Genomic DNA, 9185 nt, shown 5'->3' with positions numbered 1-9185 from the left:
AGAGAGAGAGAGAGAGAGAGAGAGAGAGAGAGAGAGAGAGAGAGAGAAGACTGGGTCTAGCATGGGCTTTTGAAACCTCAAAGCCCACCCTAGTGACAAACTTCTTTCAACAAGGACATATCTCCCAATCTTTTTAAATAGTGCCACTCCCTGACCATTAAGTACTCAGATATATGAGCATGGGGGGGCATTCTTATTCAAACCACCACAGACTTGTCAAACTGCCTTCTAAATGTAGATACTTAAACCCTTAAATGAATGCATCTCTCTGTCTTGTTTGCAGTGATGGTTATACAGACTCACTGCTGGTCAAAATGCTTGAGAATAAGTGGCTGTTGAGTGCCCATCCCTAAATGGGACACCCATGTTATCCCCTTTAAGGCTTGGGGAACAACGTGGAAGAGGGGACAGAAAGCATGGAAGTGTTGAGGGACGGGTAGGAACAGCATGAAACACTGACTTCTAAACATGACCTAGCAGATGTATCCATGAAATCAAAGCACCCGTGGTTACGTGCAGAAGACCTGGCCAAGCTCAGTCCCATCAACACCGCATCATATATGGGGGACGTGTTCATGAAGGTCCACTCCTCCCTAAGAAACTATGAGCTGTTAATGGTTTCTGGGAGAGAAATCACTTTTCTTTGGTGATATAGCCCTGCTCTTATGACCATAAAAACGATTCTAATTCAACTCAGGTGGTCATAGGTGTTAAAGTAGGCTGGCCTAGGGAGAAGAAAAGGTGCATCTTCTTCCCAAAGGCATGGGAGGAGGTGAGAGAGAGTGGTCTATTATATATTACACGTTTGCAGGTGTCAAGGAAAATCCTGCAGAGGCCCTGATCCTGTGGAGGCGGCTCCACCATTAGAATTGGAATCCAGACAACAAGTAGTTGTACAGCAGTACATCCTATGCAAGTGAGAAAGCCCCAGAATTTTTAGAAATTATCTGTTCAGTGTGTCAGGACTACATGAGTGTCGATACAGAAACCCTAGAGAATGTGAGACTAGGTAGCATGATTCCTGTAGCGGAAGGCACCTCCTATTAGCAAGGAACAATTCCAGGATTCTACAGGAATGAATGCAAGAGAAACCAGAAAGGAGGGGACAGGCACCCAGTCCCTAAGGCTCCAATGTGAGGTGAGAAAGAGCAAACAGAACTCACAAACATGCGTAGACCACTGTTCATTGTAGGAAGGATGGATGCCTGAAACCAAGGAAAGGGACTAGGAGGGCAAGGGAAGGAGAGGCTCACAAAGGGTGGAACTGGCCTTGTCTGGATGCTGAATGAAGAGCCAAGAACTCCTTTGACCGTGTAGTGCCAATTACAATTTTCCCATGGAAGCTCTAGGAAACTGACCATCAGGATCACACTGTGGCACCCTCTAAGATACAGTGCTAGTTATAGTTAGCCTGTTCTGTTCACAATGCTCACATCAACAAGACCAAACAACAAACCCTTTTTATTAGGGCAAGGGGGTTGGATTAGTGGTATTTGTTTCTCTTACAGAGGACCAGGGTTCGATTCCCAGCACCCACTTGCTGGCTCACGACTGTCTGTAACTCTAGCTCCAGGAGGGCTAACACTCTCTTCTGACATTTAAGGTACCAGGATTGCACATAGTGTGTAGACCTATATGCAGGCAAAGCCATCATACACACAAAATAAATGAAATCAATCTAATTTTTTTTTTAAACTTTTCTTTCAGCCTGTGGAGTCTCAACTATGAAACAAATCTTCTTGGAGGTGGGGGTGGATCTGGGAGGAGTTGGAGGAGAAGGGGTGAATGTGATCAAAGGTCATATAAAATTATCAAAGAGTTAATAAAAATATGATTTTTAAAAAGAAAATAAAAGAGTCTTCTTGGAACGGGAGAGATGGCTCAGTGCTTCAGAGTGCATATGGTTCTGGAATATGCAAGGACGCAAGTTTTCAACTCTAGGTGAGGTGGCTCACAACCGCCCACGACACCGTGACTCCAGCCTCAGGGGCTCTGATATCTCTGGCCTCTGTAGGCACCAGCACCCACAAGCATGGACCCACCCACATACACATAACTAAAATTTAAAAATGTTAATTGGACAAAACAATCCCTTCTCTTTGCCAACGTGGTGAATGTTATCAGAACAAGATTTGTTATACAATTTGATTGCTCAAATACATAACCCCCAAAGGACAGCAGCTTTACTTAACAAATCCAGCAAGAATAAGCTTTGAGGTCATAGGGACTGTCTCCTCACCCAGAGGACAGGAATCCCCACCCCCACCCCTGAACCAAGATGTATAAGAAAGTAAAAACATTTAGGTGGATGGGACTCTGGGTCAAGCATTAAATGTTCAGCCTGTGAAACTCAAATTAAAAGGGAGATTTAGCAAGAAGCCATGAGAGTGTTAAGGATTCTCAAGAATGTGTTTAGGTATAAAATAGGGGTAAACACTCACTGATACAGAATGGTTTAGACACAGCCACTGATCTGGCTGCCCTCATCCAGTCTCGTTCTGTCCAGGGGTGAAGAGCAAGCTGCCTGCTCTTCTCTGACCGCCCATGAGAGCATGGGAGCAAGAGAAGGCTAGACCCTCTCCCTAAGCTTATAAACTGTCTTGTTTGCAGAAAAGACCATGCCCTAGGGTTCGTAATTGCCAAAAGCCATTGGCTAAATGGATTGAAATCCTATAACAGGAGATATTATGGGATATGTCCTGATTAGGTTTTTGTCAACTGAATGCAAACTAGAGTTATCTGGGAAGAGGAATCTCAACTGAGATTCCTGTGTGCAACTGGCCTGTGTGCAAGTCTATGGGGCATTTTCTTGGTTAACAATTGATGTGGAAGGGCCCAGTCTACTGGGGGAAGTGTCATTAATGGGCAGGTGGTCTTGATTGTATAAAAAAAGCAGGCTGAGCAAGTCATCCGGAGCAAGCTGATAAGCAGAATTCCTCCTTGGCCTCTGCACCAGTTCATGCCTCCAGGTTCCTGCCCTGATTTCCCCTCACAATGGACAATAAGCTGTAAGATGGAATCCACCCTTTCCTCCCCAGATTGCCTTAGTCACAGTGTTTATCACAGCTGTAGAAAGCAAACTGGGACCACGGGGATGGGGAGATGGCCTCACAGTTAAGAGCACAGGCTGACCCAGATGGCAGTCCATTGCCATCTGTGACTACAGTTCCAGGGTACTGGACACCCTATTGTAACCTCCGGAGGTACCAGGCCTGCATGTGCTACACATGCATTCTGGCCCACACTCCTTCACATAAAAAAAATTTAAAAATGTTTAAGGGGTGAACTATTATTGTATCTCAGAAGAAACAGCATTCCCTCAAAAAGAAGACTTCAGGAAGAATTCAGCCAGTGTGGAAGGAACTACTGAACTGGGGACTTGCTTGGCCTGGCTAAGCTTTACCCTGCAGCACCCCAGTTCTGCCCCTTAAGAAACTCATACAAGGGAATATAGATCTGTTCTGGCATGTTTGGTCTTCTGTGCCAAACTTAGCGGAGTGTCACTGGTTAAGGGTATGGTGGTCAGCACTGCATTGGTTAAGGGTATAGTGTTCAGCACTGCACTGGTTAAGGGTATGGTGTTCAGCACTGCACTGGTTAAGGGTATGGTGTTCAGCACTGCACTGGTTAAGGGTATGGTGTTCAGCACTGGTCCTCAAAGTGCTTCCTGTTTGTAGCCAACTTGAAGACAAGGCTCAATTATTATTTGTTTTTGAATGACAAGATTGAAAGAAATGAGGATGTGGCAGCTCCTAGGTACAATTGAGGAGAAGGTTTTCATTGTAGATATGAGGGAGAGTACAGCAGAAGCATCTGGAAGGGAGAGAAAACACAACAGACTGAACATGGCCAGCAGCTGAAACGAGCCATGAGAGAAGAGGTGGGTGTGAGGGAGCCAAGGGAGCAAAGAGAGACCCAAGAAGGCAAAAACAACAAGAACAACAAAAAAGTGCAGGTTTTTATAGGAATCAGAAGCTGGGGAAGGGAATCAAAACCCTTGGACTGCAGAGACTTATAGAAGGAGTGGGGTGAGCAGCAGAGAGCTACAGAGACTGAGGGAGCCTAGAGCTCAGTGTGCCCTTTGGTGTGCCAGTAGGCACTGCAATCAGCCATTCTTCCTGAGTTTCTTTGGGACTTGTCAAAGATACCAAAACTCACTTTCCAATACTGCAGGGCTGCATCACCTCAGGGCTTCAGAAGTCTCCCCAGAGTTTTTCTTAGAAGTTCAGCCAATGACTTAAGAACCCTGTAATCGGAAGGGGGGCTGCAGTTCACTGACAATTTTACTCTTAGCAAGTCCTGGAGATGAGAAGTATCTCTCATCAGTTTTGAGAGCTAAATCAGATGCTTTTCTGGATACAGTCATGCCACAAAATACAGATTTGTGAGCAGAGAATAAATCACCTTTGGTTTCAATTAAAAAAGAAGAAAGAGCTTCCTGGAATAGACAATCACCAACACGAAAGGCCTTGGAAAGGAGGCAGCTGGAGGCGACTCCAACTTAGGCAGAGTCCTGGAAAGGCAAGGTTCAGTTATACCGAACCACAGAATGTGAGTGGGCATTTGACTGATTAAATTTAAGTTAACATGCTAGAGGTGGTTGTACACCCTTTAATCCTAACCCTGGGGAGGCAGAAGCAAGTAGATCTCTGTAAGTTCCAGGCAAGACTGGTGTATAGAGAGAGGCCAGCAAGGGAAATAGTAATTCCTTGTCTCAAAATAAATATAAATAAACAAATAAAAATTAACATTGGCAACTGTGTTGGGGCCACTTAGTTCCTGAAATCCTTTTATATTGTGTCCCCTTGAGAAACAGCATAAGGTCCAAGAAAGGCTGGAGGAAGACCCCAAACTCCAATAGTATGTAAGAGCAAAGAGCGTCTATTGCCAGCGTATGTGGGATCGTTCACATGTATAATATGGCTTCTCCACAAGAGGAGCGTGCAGGCTCCTTTTAACCGTAGCTGAGGGGAGTTTCAGGGACGGTGAGGTCACCTCATACATAATTGGTTAAGCAATTAGTTACACTAGTTACACTAGTCTACTTTTAATTGGCTGAGGTTTAGTCTTATCATTTTTGAACATACTTGCACAACCTTGGGCAAGTCTGGACACGACTCAGAAGGGGCTGCTGGATTTGTTCTTGAGACATTGTGAGGCTGACTTAGGCCCTGTGTTTGTTCTCTCTCTTGTCCCTTAATGTAAGGGTATTGTGCATAAACAGCCCTTTGTTGAGAGAGACACCTGTTTTGCCCTTCTCAGAGAACTGAAACCTAAATTCAGTGGTAAGAGTGAGAGAGTTTAACCCCTTCAACAGGACATAGCTTGGGGGTTCCCTAAGAGAGTCTCCTCAATGTCTAACACCCTTCCATTCAGAGCCACTAAGCAGCCTTGGGGCTTTGGTTCCTGGCTTGCACTGAGTCCAAAGCCAGTTATACAGAGCAGGATGGGGCAGGAGCCCAAGAGTGGGCTATCACCAGTATGAACACTGACTCATTGTGGAAACTCAATACCCTGGGACATTTAGACTGCCTGAAGCCTGGGACACTGATTTCAGGATAATGATGCTCTCAAATGGCCCTACTTGAAAGAGGGACACTTGCAAAATGCTGTTCAAATGACTGCACAATGATTCTTGTGTGTGATAAAAATAAACGAAATACAAACCACCCTAGACAAGAATGCAGACTCAGAGGGTGTGGCAGAGGCGACCCTTTGAAGACTGGGAAATAATCCAGGGCATTCAATGCCCTGTTCTAAGCTTCATGAGCTAGGAATGTGGCACATAGACACACACATAGGAAAAACACTAATACACATAAATAAATCTAAAAATATACTGGGCTGAGCAAAATAAACCAGATACACTTTCAAGAACACACCTCTTTTCGTCCATTTTGGTTGCTAGCTTAGTTTGGGTTTTTATTGCTATAATGAAACACTATGACAAAACACAAGTTGGGGAGAAAATGGTTCATCTGGCTTACACTTCCACATCCATAGCTCATCAGTGAAGGAAGTCAGGACAGGAACTCAAACAGGGTGGGATCCTGGAGGCAGGAGCTGATGTAGAGGTCATGGAGGGGAGCTGCTTACTGGCTTGCTCAACAGACTTGCTCAGCCTGCTTTCTTACAGAACCAAGACCAGCAGCCCAGGAGTGGCATCACCCACAACTGGCTCACATCAATAACTAACTAAGAAAATGCCCTACAACTGGATATTATGGAGGTGTTTCCCTTCCCTGAAGGTCCCTCCTCTCAGATGACTTTAGCTAGTGTCAAGTTGGCATAAAGCCATCCAGCACAGCTGCTTTAAGAAAATACTGTGGGCTGGTAGCTTATAAACAAAAGACAGTTACTTTCTCACAGTTTCAGTCTAAAAGGTTCAAGAGTTCGCAGATTTGGTGTCCAAGGAGGGGCCATCTTCTCCTTCATACACAGTGACTTCTAACATGCTTTCACACGATCAAGAACAAGCTAGCTCTCCAGGTCATTTCATTAGGGCGTTAAGTCCATTCAGAGCTCCACTGACCAGACAATCACCTCCCGAAGGCATCACCATCTAATGGTAACAATTTCAAAATAAGAATGGGGGTCGCGAGGAAGCATGAAGATCCATACAGTAGCAGTACCATATAGTTTCAGCTACATAAGACACTAGAAACTGGGCATAATTATGTGCACACCTTTAATCTCAGCACTCTGGAGGCAGAGACAAGTGGAGCTCTGTGAGTTTCAGGACAGCCAGGACTACATAGTGAGACCCTGTCTTGAAAAAGCAAAACAAAACAAGGGAGGGCAGGGAGATTAGGAAAATGTAATCTACTTCTTAGTAACAAGATTACCAGTTACCGGGGAGGATAGGGAGGGAGTTATGGTAGGGGCGGTTAGCTGGGAGATGGCATAACCCATATCTTGACTGTAGTGGTTATACAGATAATATATTTGTCAAAACTTGCGTAAGTGCACACTTCAAAAGTTGAAAAATAGTATCAGACCTAGTTTACACTGTAAATAGAACTAGACAGGTATTTCTGTAGGGACAGACAACTAGAACAGAACAGACGGCTGTAAGAACAGACCAGTGAAACTAAGAACACAGAAGAAGGGGCCAGAACAAACCAGCAGGAAAATAGAGACTGGGGAACTGGGCTTCTAAATGGGAAAAAGACAAACCATAAACAAACACAGTTTAAGGGGACAGGGCTAAAGATTTAATTCTCAAAAGCAAAATGTCAAAATATTTAAAGCATGAGAGAATGGGTTGATGATGTCAGAAAAATAAGTGTCTAAATATGTTTGAGAACGTATTTTTGCAGTCCAAATCACTAGGCCATTTTCTATGCACACACTCCGTTCCTGCATCTGGGCTATAAATCTCCCATCATCCTCGCTGTGTTAGGAGTTGAGTGTGCCCTCTCTCCCCCTACTACAACACTGACTCTCATGGTGGTGTAAAGATGGAAGCCAGAGCCTCACATTAGAAAGTGCTCCACCATGGAAATCTTTATTCCAGACAGTTCCCTCTTGAAAAGTTTTCTTTCCTGTCTTAAGAGGGATTTTGTTTTGTGATATTTTGAGGCAGAGTTTCTCTGTGTAATGACCCTGGCTATTCTGGAATTTGCTCTGTAGACCAGGCTGGCCTTGAACTCACAGAGATCTGCCTGTCTCTACCTCTGGATCGCTAGTACTGGGATTAAAGGTGTGCACCACCACTGTCTGGTTTAAGGGGTCTCTTTGGCAATTTTCCCTTAACATTTCTTACTTGAACATGCTGTGTGATGTAGAATGGAGAAATGAACACTTCCATTTCTGAAGCATGTGTTGATCCCACTGAACAAGAGTAAAGACCAACAATCTAAATTTTCTGGTCGAATTAAGCAGGCTTTATTTTCTGTCAGACAGGGCTATTTCCCTAAAGCAGGGTTTGAGAGAATAACCCCGAACACAGGAAAAATGAGTTGTTGTTTTTTTCTATAGCCCCAAACTGCAAGGCTAGGGGGTTTCCAAGGACTTTGGAACTTGGCAGAACAGCTCAAAATTATCAGGCTGAACATCTTAGCTTATCAGGGTATAAAGTGTGGAACATGTTAAATTCCAGAAAATAGATCAAGACTTAAGTTTTACAGAAAACAGGAATGAACTTATTTTGATCTTGTAACAAGATGGCTTCTTAAGATGGAACCTGGCTGATCCATGACAGAGAGGTTCAAATGACATAAAACTGTAATAGCATGCAAAAAAAAATTAATAACGTAAACAAAAATGTGTCTATATTTTGTCCAGGCAAAGAGGGGTGGATTGACCTGGAATTGCTTTGTCTGAGGGCAGGGGAAGCTTTAGGAGATAGAAAATCTTAGCTCCTGAATGAGTTTGCCTTTCAATGTATAAATCTCTTAAGTGGCCTGTGAATACAAAGTAAGAGAAAGGTATTCTCCCCTGCGTCCAGTTACGGTGACTTCTTGGACAATGTCATTTGCAAAGGTGGCAGTTTGTGCTGGTGACGTCCCTGAGTACAAGGGGTCCTTCTTGTCACTGTGTGGCCCTTTTGGTCTGCAGTGCAAAGCGGCGAGCATGACTGCAGCACCAAGAGCGGGGTGGGGAGCACGCACCGGCACCATTTTAATGGATTAGAAAATGATTGCAGCCTGGCACAGGGAACGTCACCGAACACGTATCCGTTAATGACGTAACGCCGCACCGCTACATGCACTAGTGACCAAACGAACAGGAGCAAAATCCCCCGGGACCACTGCCCGTGGCTTTCAGCCCAAAGAACCTGGATTATCTTTGGTCGATTATCTGCATAACTGCACACCCAGCCAGACAAACCCACCCGCCTGAACCATCACGGATCCCCGCCCCTTCCGGCCATCGCAGCTTCCGGAATGGGCGGACCTGCCCGGGAAGCTTAGTAGCGCCTCGCTCTTCGCGTGCCCCGGGAGGCCGGATCCTTCCGGAACCGCCAGCTATTAGTGGTCACTCCCTCAACGCCAGGAACCTCTCTGATTAGTTACTGACGGAACCGCCTTAACCGGTAACGTCCCGTGAGGTGGGTGCAGCCGCGGTCGCCAGGCGCCCTTGCCCACGGTCACAGCAGCTGGCTATACACAGCGACAAGGGTTCTGCTCGTGTGATAGATTATTTAAAAAGAGCAGCTGGAGAGAGAGAGAGAGAGAGAGAGA

At 45.1% G+C, this 9185-nt stretch overlaps 1 protein-coding gene across 1 annotated transcript in view; it reads left to right on the top strand.

The window, feature by feature from the left end:
• The first annotated feature begins 8775 nt into the window (after window positions 1-8775).
• Window positions 8776-9185, top strand: part of Lrrc61 (leucine rich repeat containing 61) — a 7372-nt gene continuing 6962 nt past the window's right edge. The window contains exon 1 of the mRNA XM_005367478.3: window positions 8776-9052. The gene's annotated coding sequence lies outside the window, so the exon portion shown is untranslated. The remainder of the gene's footprint in view (window positions 9053-9185) is intronic.

Source organism: Microtus ochrogaster, unplaced genomic scaffold, assembly GCF_000317375.1.
Source record: "Microtus ochrogaster isolate Prairie Vole_2 unplaced genomic scaffold, MicOch1.0 UNK18, whole genome shotgun sequence".
Classification (NCBI taxonomy): Eukaryota; Metazoa; Chordata; class Mammalia; order Rodentia; family Cricetidae; genus Microtus; species Microtus ochrogaster.
The sequence above is the reverse complement of the archived record's forward strand: the minus strand, read 5'-3'. Positions and strand labels throughout refer to the sequence as shown.